General features: G+C 35.4%; 1 long non-coding RNA gene across 1 annotated transcript; it reads right to left on the reverse strand.

Annotated features, from left to right (window-relative positions):
* Positions 1-2,544: 2,544 nt before the first annotated feature.
* On the reverse strand, positions 2,545-6,973 carry LOC125038161. The gene is made up of 3 exons (XR_007116013.1): positions 6,850-6,973; positions 4,811-4,988; positions 2,545-3,247 (listed from the first exon to the last, which is right to left on the reverse strand). It is a non-coding gene; the product is annotated as an uncharacterized LOC125038161 (long non-coding RNA).
* Positions 6,974-9,493: the final 2,520 nt, after the last annotated feature.

The following is a 9,493-nucleotide window of genomic DNA, read 5'->3' on the forward strand; positions in this document are numbered from 1 at the left end:
GTGTTTCTGCTTTTGCTACGAAAACTAATGACAGTATACTGTAACTGCAACATCTATAAAATCTACAACTACTACTACTGCTTCTACTACTTCATTCGCCCCATGTGGCAAGAATACATATCATGCCCATTGTAATACACGTTAATTTATTGTATTTACAAGTTAATCACCAAATATCCAGTTATTAGAAATTACCTATCTCACCTTTCACTTTAAGAAAGGGTCTTTTGTATCATTTCACTGTCTAAAATATTTGAATGACAAATTAATAATCATAACATCAATATCAATAAAAACAGTATCGATAGCAATGGTATTAACTGTCCCGCCAATTCAAGGAATGGGGAAATCAGGATCGGTAACTAGGACCTACTGATAGACTCCTTGCCGGCTGAGCACATGTGGAGCCATCTGTATGTAACAAAATTCATCAAAAACTACAGGGGACAGAACATAAATCCGGGGCGAATGGGTTAATATTTTATCTCTACTTTTTCTGTTTTGTAATTTGGTTAAAAGTGGATTTTTCTTTTTTTCATATTTTATCGATTTTCAACTAGAATATACTAAAGAAATGGAATAAATGAAATCAATGCAAAAAAAGAATGAAATTCAAGAACACTAAACTCATTTTGAGTAAAAGTTATGACAATATCAAATATATTAGTGATAATTAGTGAGTATCAGAACTTATCACTAATTACGATAACAAATGCAAATTGCATTAAGGCTTCCTTGATTATTGGAAGTCATATTGTCTCATAATGATCAGCATAATTACATTATTATAGTCATTATTGTAATGATACCATGGAGATAACACAATAAACAACAGTAATATACTGATGGTGATAAAACCAATGATACTGTTAATGCTGAACAACAGTAATGATGGTGATGGTGACTGTGGTGATTATTAGACGAAGGAGGATGATGATATTGATGATAAAATTAGAAACAATAAAAACATATAAACCATCAATACTAATATTCATAATGTGAAATGGTATTAGGAACAACGATAACATATATCAACATAAGGACAGTAATAATGATAAAAATGATAATGATGATAATGTGGAGAAGGAGGAGGAGGAAGGGGAGGAGAAGGATCATCATCACCATCATCGTCTTCCTCACTATCATCATCATCTTCATAATCACCATCATTGTAAACAATATACAATAATAATGACGATGACTGTGCTTTAGAATATAATTACAAAACATAGAAAATACTCATTCTAAATATCTTATGAAAACAAGCGATCACAAAATAATTCAACATAATTGTCTTTGAACCACGTAATTACCAACATAGAATATGAGATCACAAATTTATCTCACTCTTAGAGGGAGGGGGGATAGAGAGAGAGAGAGAAGGGGGGGGGGTTAGAGAGAGGGGGGGGGGAGTTAGAGATAGAGAGATTGGGGGGGGAGTTAGAGAGGGAGAGAGAGGGGGAGTTAGAGAGAGAGAGAGAGGGAGGAAGTTAGAGACAGACAGACAGACAGATAGAAAGACAGACGGACATACAGAGAGACAGCCAGACAAACAGAGACAGAGCCAGACACAGACAGAGAGAGAAACAAAAAGGTAAATTAACACAAGACCAAGATCTTTTCTGGAGTGTATGTGTGTGTGTGTGGGGGGGGGGGGTATGAGGGGGGTCCTCGCTAACAATTGTAATTCAACGGCCTTTTCAGTGACACCAAAAACTCCGCTCAGTTAGAAACAGTTTCTCTGACTCTTCCACAGCGCCGAAAGTCAGATAACGTATTTGAACAATGCAATTAGCCTAATTAACTAAACTACTGCCCACGTAGTAAACCGCTAAAGTCATGTTAATGAAGACAGACAGGCTCCCTTTTTCCTACTCGGAATGATGTTATTTCTGAGGTCAATTGAGCCCAAGTACAGTACGCTCTGGAGTAGAAAAGACTCAAAACACATGAGTGTCCATACACATACATCGATGACCTCGTGACCGGACTGAAACACACACACACGCGCACACATACACTTACACTTACACTTACACATACACACACACACACACACACACACACACAGACACACACACACACACACACACACACATACACACACACATACACATACACACACATACACTTACACTTACACTTACACACACACACACACACACACACACACACACACACACACACACACACACACACACATATACACACACATACACATGCACATACACACACACATACACATACACACACATACACTTACACTTACACATACACATACACAAACATACACACACACACACACACACACATATACATACACACATACACATACACATACACAAATACACATACACGCACACACATACACACACACACATACACACATATATGTGTTTGTGTATTATATAGATAGATACATAGATAGATAGGCAGACAGACTGTTTGTATGTAAATGATGGAAAACAAAACAGTTAAAACTTTTATTCTAACATTTTTTCCACATAACAAAATAATATATTAGTTGAAAAACAACTCGTGGGCTTGTAAAATACACTATTGCCTATAAGTAAAAATCCAACTACAGTATGATTACGTAGATATGAATACGAAACATATAATTACTGTCATTAATATTAACGTTTTTGTACTTAGCATATTTGCATAAATTTAAGTTCATAGCAATAACATGGTATTATTATAATTACGTATAAATACCACGTTCTCCATTGTGAAAACTTAGTATTCAATCGTCCTTATTAACTATTTGTAGTAATACTAACTTCACCAGCAGTAGTGTGTTTTCATCATAGCTTTCCCTATTTTAGTATGGTTATCATTATTATATTTTATTATTTTATTTTTATTCTATTTTTATTCTTTTAACTTTGAAGAGGGCACTGATTATGAATTGTGTTCTCTGTCTACTATCTAGTTTTGGCCATTATCAACACATTTTCAAATAGTTCTTCACAAAGACACAAGCTCAAATCACTTACCCTGACCAGCTTCCATCAAAGTAAAATATAAACAACAGACAAATATTATACAATAATGATCCTCGCTCTTATCCAAGCTAAGAGCTTTTCCTTGATCTAGCCATGAGACTCTTTTAACAGCACGCTGAGCTATCAAGGTAGCCACATCTGGGGCATCTGTTTTGCATAAAGCAGGGTGCAGAACAGGGTCCAAGCAGGCAGCAGGCAAGCGTTGTTAAGGCTGTGCAGTCAGGTTCCAATGTCCCAGTCTAGAAAAAAAGGTAGTTTCTTTTAGTAGGTCTGTTTGTATAATTGTAAAGTTATAACAGTTTTAAAATAGTTTAATATAAATAGATGTATTTGTGTGAGATAATTTTCGAGTGTTTATATAGTTTAATGAGGCATGAGTGTACTTACAATATCTGGTCTATAAAGTTTTGAACACTTGTTTCTTGTAAATTATTTATATGACAAATTGACATTAAGACACTGAATAATTAACAGACCACATAACTCATTATTTAAATACAGCAATTTTATGAAGTTACTTGAAAATTAAATAAAAGATGTGTGAAGTGTGTTTCAGAGTGTTCATTTATTTATGAACACTTGAAACACGCTCTGCGCATATCATTTAATGATTTTATCAACCATTGGAAGTAGAAAAGGACAAAATGTTCGTGACCACCTTAAACTAAGCACCTTCCGCGGGTGTTGCCATATCATGAGGCCGCCATTTTAGGTATTCCATATCTGTCTTGCGTGAACGGATGTGTGCGGATTACGTGCGTCTCTCTCTCTCTCTCTCTCTCTCTCTCTCTCTCTCTCTCTCTCTCTCTCTCTCTCTCTCTCTCTCTCTCTCTCTCTCTCTCTCTCCTTCTTCTTCATCTTCACCTTCTTCGTTTTCGTGTTCTACATTTTCTTTCGTTTTTTATGCTTCTTATTCTCCTCCTCCTCCTCTTACTTTTTATTTATCATTTTTCTGTCTTTTGTTCCTTTTTTCTCAGTTTTTTCATCTTACTTCTTTTTCTTCTCTTCCTTCTTTCTTTTTCTTCTTTCTCGTTTCTCAAAATGAATTAGGAAGAAACAAGAAATAGCCAAGTGCAAAACTTTCATTTATAGGTATCGTTAAGTTTCATCTAAAACACACAAACATCTTCAGAAACTTATACTAGAAAATTAATTTCCATGTTTGTTCTAGCTCGCGTGTGTGTGTGTGCGCGCGCGCGCGCGTTTGTGTTTGTGTGTGTGTGTGTGTGTGTGTGTGTGTGTGTGTGTGTGTGTGTGTGTGTGTGTGTGTGAGAGAGAGAGAGAGAGAGAGAGAGAGAGTGAGAGTGAAAGTGATAGTGTGAGTGAGAGTATGAGTATGAGTGTGCGTGCGAGTGAGTGAGAGTGCGAGTACGAGTATACGTATGAGTGTGAATGTATGTAAGTATGTGCGTACGTGCGTGCGTTCGCGAGATATAAACTTAGGACTTTCAATATATATGGAGAGCCTTTCCAACTCCTTTCTGTTGACTGGTGCAGTAGAATGACACGCACGTTAACCTATACACTTCGAACGAAAAACTATTTGAGAGAGAGGGAGAGAGAGAGAGAGAGAGAGAGAGAGAGAGAGAGAGAGAGAGAGAGAGAGAGAGAGAGAGAGAGAGAGAGAGAGAGAGAGAGAGGGAGGGAGGCAAGCAGGCAGATAAAGAGAAAAAGAAAGGCAAGGACACAGAAAACATAATAATAAACCAGCACAACGGCAACGGTTTGCGGAATACCAACACGCCGCCCGCTCACGACACTCCACATATAACCCTTCCCTCTTACATATACCCAATACTAACCCTACAGGCCGGGCATATGTCTGACTGCACTGTATTAAATCCAGGTTGTTCAAAGGCGTGTTTCACCTGCGCAGGCCTCACCACATTACCACCCCGTTGCCAGTGATCATTTCCATTCGACCCGGAAATAGTGAACGGGGTTTCAGTCGGCAGGTCTCCGTTAGAGTCCATGGCGAGGCTGCGTACAATAAATAAAATAAGTATAATTATGTATGATTATGAAATAAGATAATTCTGTTGAATTACAATGGTAAATATATATATTAACAATGATCAAAGGCAAATTCACAGAAAGCAATAGTGGTAAAAGTAACTATGACTAATAATAACTATAATAACTATAATTTCACTTATAATAATAGTAAGAGCAAAAGTAATAAATAATGTTACGATTATTAATATTATCAATAATAATTAGTAACTGAAATATTAATGAATATTTATAGTTTCGTCATTCTGTGGAACATAATATCCTGTCAGTATGAAATCCTTCAGTGTTACAGCATCTAAAGTAAATGTTCATAAATGAGACTGAATGCTACGTAAATAATTCCTAAGCAATCAACGAGGGAAGGGAAAACAAAATACAAAAGACTGAAGTGTATTCACTGGAAAAAATAAATAAAGGCGAGACGGGGGGGGGGGGGGGGGATACGAATATAACGAATGATTCTAAATATAGTTAATACATCTGTTTTCTTATATGACGTGTTATGTTTGTGGAGAAGATACTGTTGGTATCAAACAAATAAACTTTCCCAGTCATAATAGAAAAAACGAATATAGACTACACTGGCAATATAGACTGCATACACAACATAGAAAAACTACATAGAGAACAGAAAACTACATAGAAAGACTACATAAACTACACCGAATGACTACATAGACAACATAGAGAGACTACATAAACAGCATACAGACTACATAGACAACATACAATGACTAAACAGAAAGGCAAGCTCACACGCAGCCGACACCCCTACACACAACACAAACATATATATTATTCATCACATACACGCACGTCTTCTAGCAGTCAGGACCCCTACAATAACACGCATCCTTGAGGAATACACAGCTAAGTCAGGCAACAGACAACAATAATCCCTATTCACTGTGACAAATGCAGAAAAAGGTATGAATGAGAAATAATATCTCCACAGTACAAGATATGTATTTAACCGGTGGAAATCGGTTAAATGCACCCCATGTATTGTGAAGATATTCACTTACATTTATGTCTTTTATACATTTTCGTGACATGTATAAAATGCCCAAGTTGTTAGCTCGAACGGAGTGGATTTTCTTTGAAAGGGATGTATATGTGTTATTGCTACTACTGACTTGCTACTGTTACTACTATTACTACTCTTATTTTTATTGTTTTGAAGGCCATTATTGCTAGTATTGATTTCTTTCTGATTACTATTATTTATTTGTTGTGGCAAATATTACTACTTCTGTTGTTGCTGGAAAAAAAAAGTTGTTATTGCAACTACCTCTACTTTCACACTTGCTAATGTTGCTATTGTTGTTGCTACCGTCACTGCATCTCACTGTTTATCATCATCTACCATCATTACTGTTATCAATGTCACTGTTACTGTTTCTAGTTATCGGAACTATCGTAATAAGGATTTTCAGTCGTCCTTTCAGTATATTAATATCTCTACTACAATATAATCCATGAAACAATGGATGCGACTGAATAAAATGCAAACAATATTGGAGACTAATATTTCGGATTCTCTTATTCCAAGGAAAATATATGTCGATTCTCTATCATATATGAGTCGATTGTTATTAGTATTATTGTTGTCGCTATTATTAATCAAATACTTCAAAGCAAACACTTCACGTCAATTGTCTGAACACAAATCATCTTAGAAAATAAGGAAATATCTTTAGGAACAAGAATTAAATTTAAGTCCTTTTGTGTAATGAAAGTCATGGTAATTCTCAGTCACAACTGTTTCATTCGCTTGATAAGTAATTAGCATTAAAAAACTAAATTACATATTAATTCCAATACTCACAAAAAATCCTTAACGATAGTTAGTGAAATGAATCTTGCACTCCGAAATAATCACTTCATACACTTCCATATTTAATCTTTCTAATATCATCCCGCAATAAGGCTGCTTTGATTCTTTAAAAGCCCATGAGCTCGATTCGTATTTAACATCTCAAACGTTTCGACTATCCCAACATTTCTGGAAGAACCCCCTCTCTCTTTGATGGCTAGAAACGTACTGTGTGTTCCTTGTGGAGACGTTATCGCTTTCCTTGTGTGTTTGGAAGCCGTTTCCAAGAGCTAGGAGTCTTTTATTTATTCATTATCACCGTGACACTGGATCAGATAAGTTATTCCCCTTGCGTAGTTAACATGCGACCTCTGGTATGAAGAGCTATTTTACCAACTCTGATGCATATACGACTACGAATATAGTGTGTGATCTTTTAAAGTGATATGAAAATACTCTTGTTAACTGTTGTTGCTGTATATATAGAAAACTGGAGCCACGTATAGCGTTTATAGTAAATGTTTTAATTTGAGAATGACATTGCTATATGATCATTGATGTCTAGTAGATTTATTGGTTTAAGGCATAAACCCTTTGTGTATGGGTATTATGTTCAGAACTAAGTAGTGTACCCCTATAAGTTTATATTTATAATGTCAGTCTATCTATACATCTCCAAGTAAGTCAGTAAGTCAGTTATCTGGAAAAGGGTTTATCTTTCTTATTACATATACATTTTTTGTGTGTCTGTTCACATGCACACGAGAGAGAGAGAGAGAGAGAGAGAGAGAGAGAGAGAGAGAGAGAGAGAGAGAGAGAGAGAGAGAGAGAGAGAGAGAGAGAGAGAGAGAGAGAGATTAAGAAATGCATTGTTTCTAAATCTCACTGATAACCATTCTCATTAATTAAAAAGAGTCAATATCCTGCATTTTATACCATACATCACACACTAACCTAATATCTATCGAGGCCCCTCTGCCTGTCTATCAAAGTATCTACTTATCCTGCTAACTACCTAATGACCCACGTGCCTCTTAATCCTCATCCGCCTAAGCACACATTTACGAGTATTATAACCGCCTATCGCCCACGCCCATAACACACGATCATAACCCACAGTCGTAAGGGATGCAGGAACACGTCACGGAGATCATAGACCCTCCTTTCCCTGTTGCCTTAGATATCATTACGACACTTAATAAGGCTAATGCTACCCCCCATTGTGAGTTCGGGAAATAGAGGAATCAGCTGCGTCATGCAGATCATGTGCATGAGAGAGAGAGAGAGAGAGAGAGAGAGAGAGAGAGAGAGAGAGAGAGAGAGAGAGAGAGAGAGAGAGAGAGGCATCCAGATGATCAGTTATGTGTCTAGTGAAGTGAAGGGACATGCAGACCATCGGTTTCTCTGACATGGTCTATATGTCAGGAAGTAGAGAATAAGGTACGTCACGCAGGCCATCGGTTTTCTCTCTTCTAATAAGTAGAAGAATCAGTATTGCAGCTCGGAAACCATGTGCATGATAGAAAGAAGCTTCCGACACAGGGTTTCCGATGTGGTAGTTTCCGTTTCGTGTCTTTTGGCGGGTTAGTCAGGCGATAAATCTGGCCTTCGGTTTCGCAGATTACGGGGAAATGGGCAGATTTTGACTCACTTGCGTGCGGAATTTGCCTCAGTGAAGGCAAATAAGAGAGTCCGGTGGCCATTCTTATAATATTGGGAACTTCTTTGCTATTTGCATGAAATGAAGTGTAGGGGATTTGTTATAGATGTGACTTTATGATGAAAATTGTGTTATGTATAAAAAATATATTATAATGAAAATTGTTTTATATATGAAGATGTTTTTATGATAAAGATTAATGTATGATGAAAATTATTTTACGATGGAAATGATTTTATGATGAAAAGTATATCATGATTAGAAAAAAAATTATGTATGACTTTATAATGAAACAATATTTTGATAAATATTTTATATGTGAAGATGATTTTTTTTAATAAAATTAATATTTTGATATATAATTTCATGTATGAAATATAATACAAAATTAACAATAATATTTTTTTCCAAAGAGTACTAACAACGTTAACTATAGATAGTGATATTATTAGTATATAGTATAGTTACTGTTATTGTTTAAAAGTCTTCATTATCAAACCTTAATCGTCTTATTTCTTTTGTTCAATTAAAATTTATGATAAGAATATAGCTAAATATATTCTTTGTATGAATAATATTAATATATTCTCGTAAGCATGAAAACTGAAAGATACTATCCTTACTATCATCATGATAATTAACATTATTGTCGTTTTTTATGAGTATTTTTTTCTTTGGTATATGGTAATGAGAAATCATCTTTATAATACAATTAACAATGATATATAGTGCATGTTAAACTACACAACTTGGAAATTCTTTAAAAGAACGTAGAGACAGGCGCGTAATAAAGTAGATTACACACATATACCTCTAAGGTTTAGTTTATATTCAAATAAACTGAATGGATTTAAAATAATAGTCCTATTTTTCAGCGAGATATGCCTCTCGGAAAAAAATATAAATGACTTGTTTTTTTTAGAATTCTGTGCAGTGTCTTTGAAAAAAAAAGTGTCTTAAATATTGTTATATTTTCTATTGTTATTATAACTCAAT

This window comes from Penaeus chinensis, chromosome 3 (assembly GCF_019202785.1).
Source record: "Penaeus chinensis breed Huanghai No. 1 chromosome 3, ASM1920278v2, whole genome shotgun sequence".
In the NCBI taxonomy this organism is placed as follows: domain Eukaryota; kingdom Metazoa; phylum Arthropoda; class Malacostraca; order Decapoda; family Penaeidae; genus Penaeus; species Penaeus chinensis.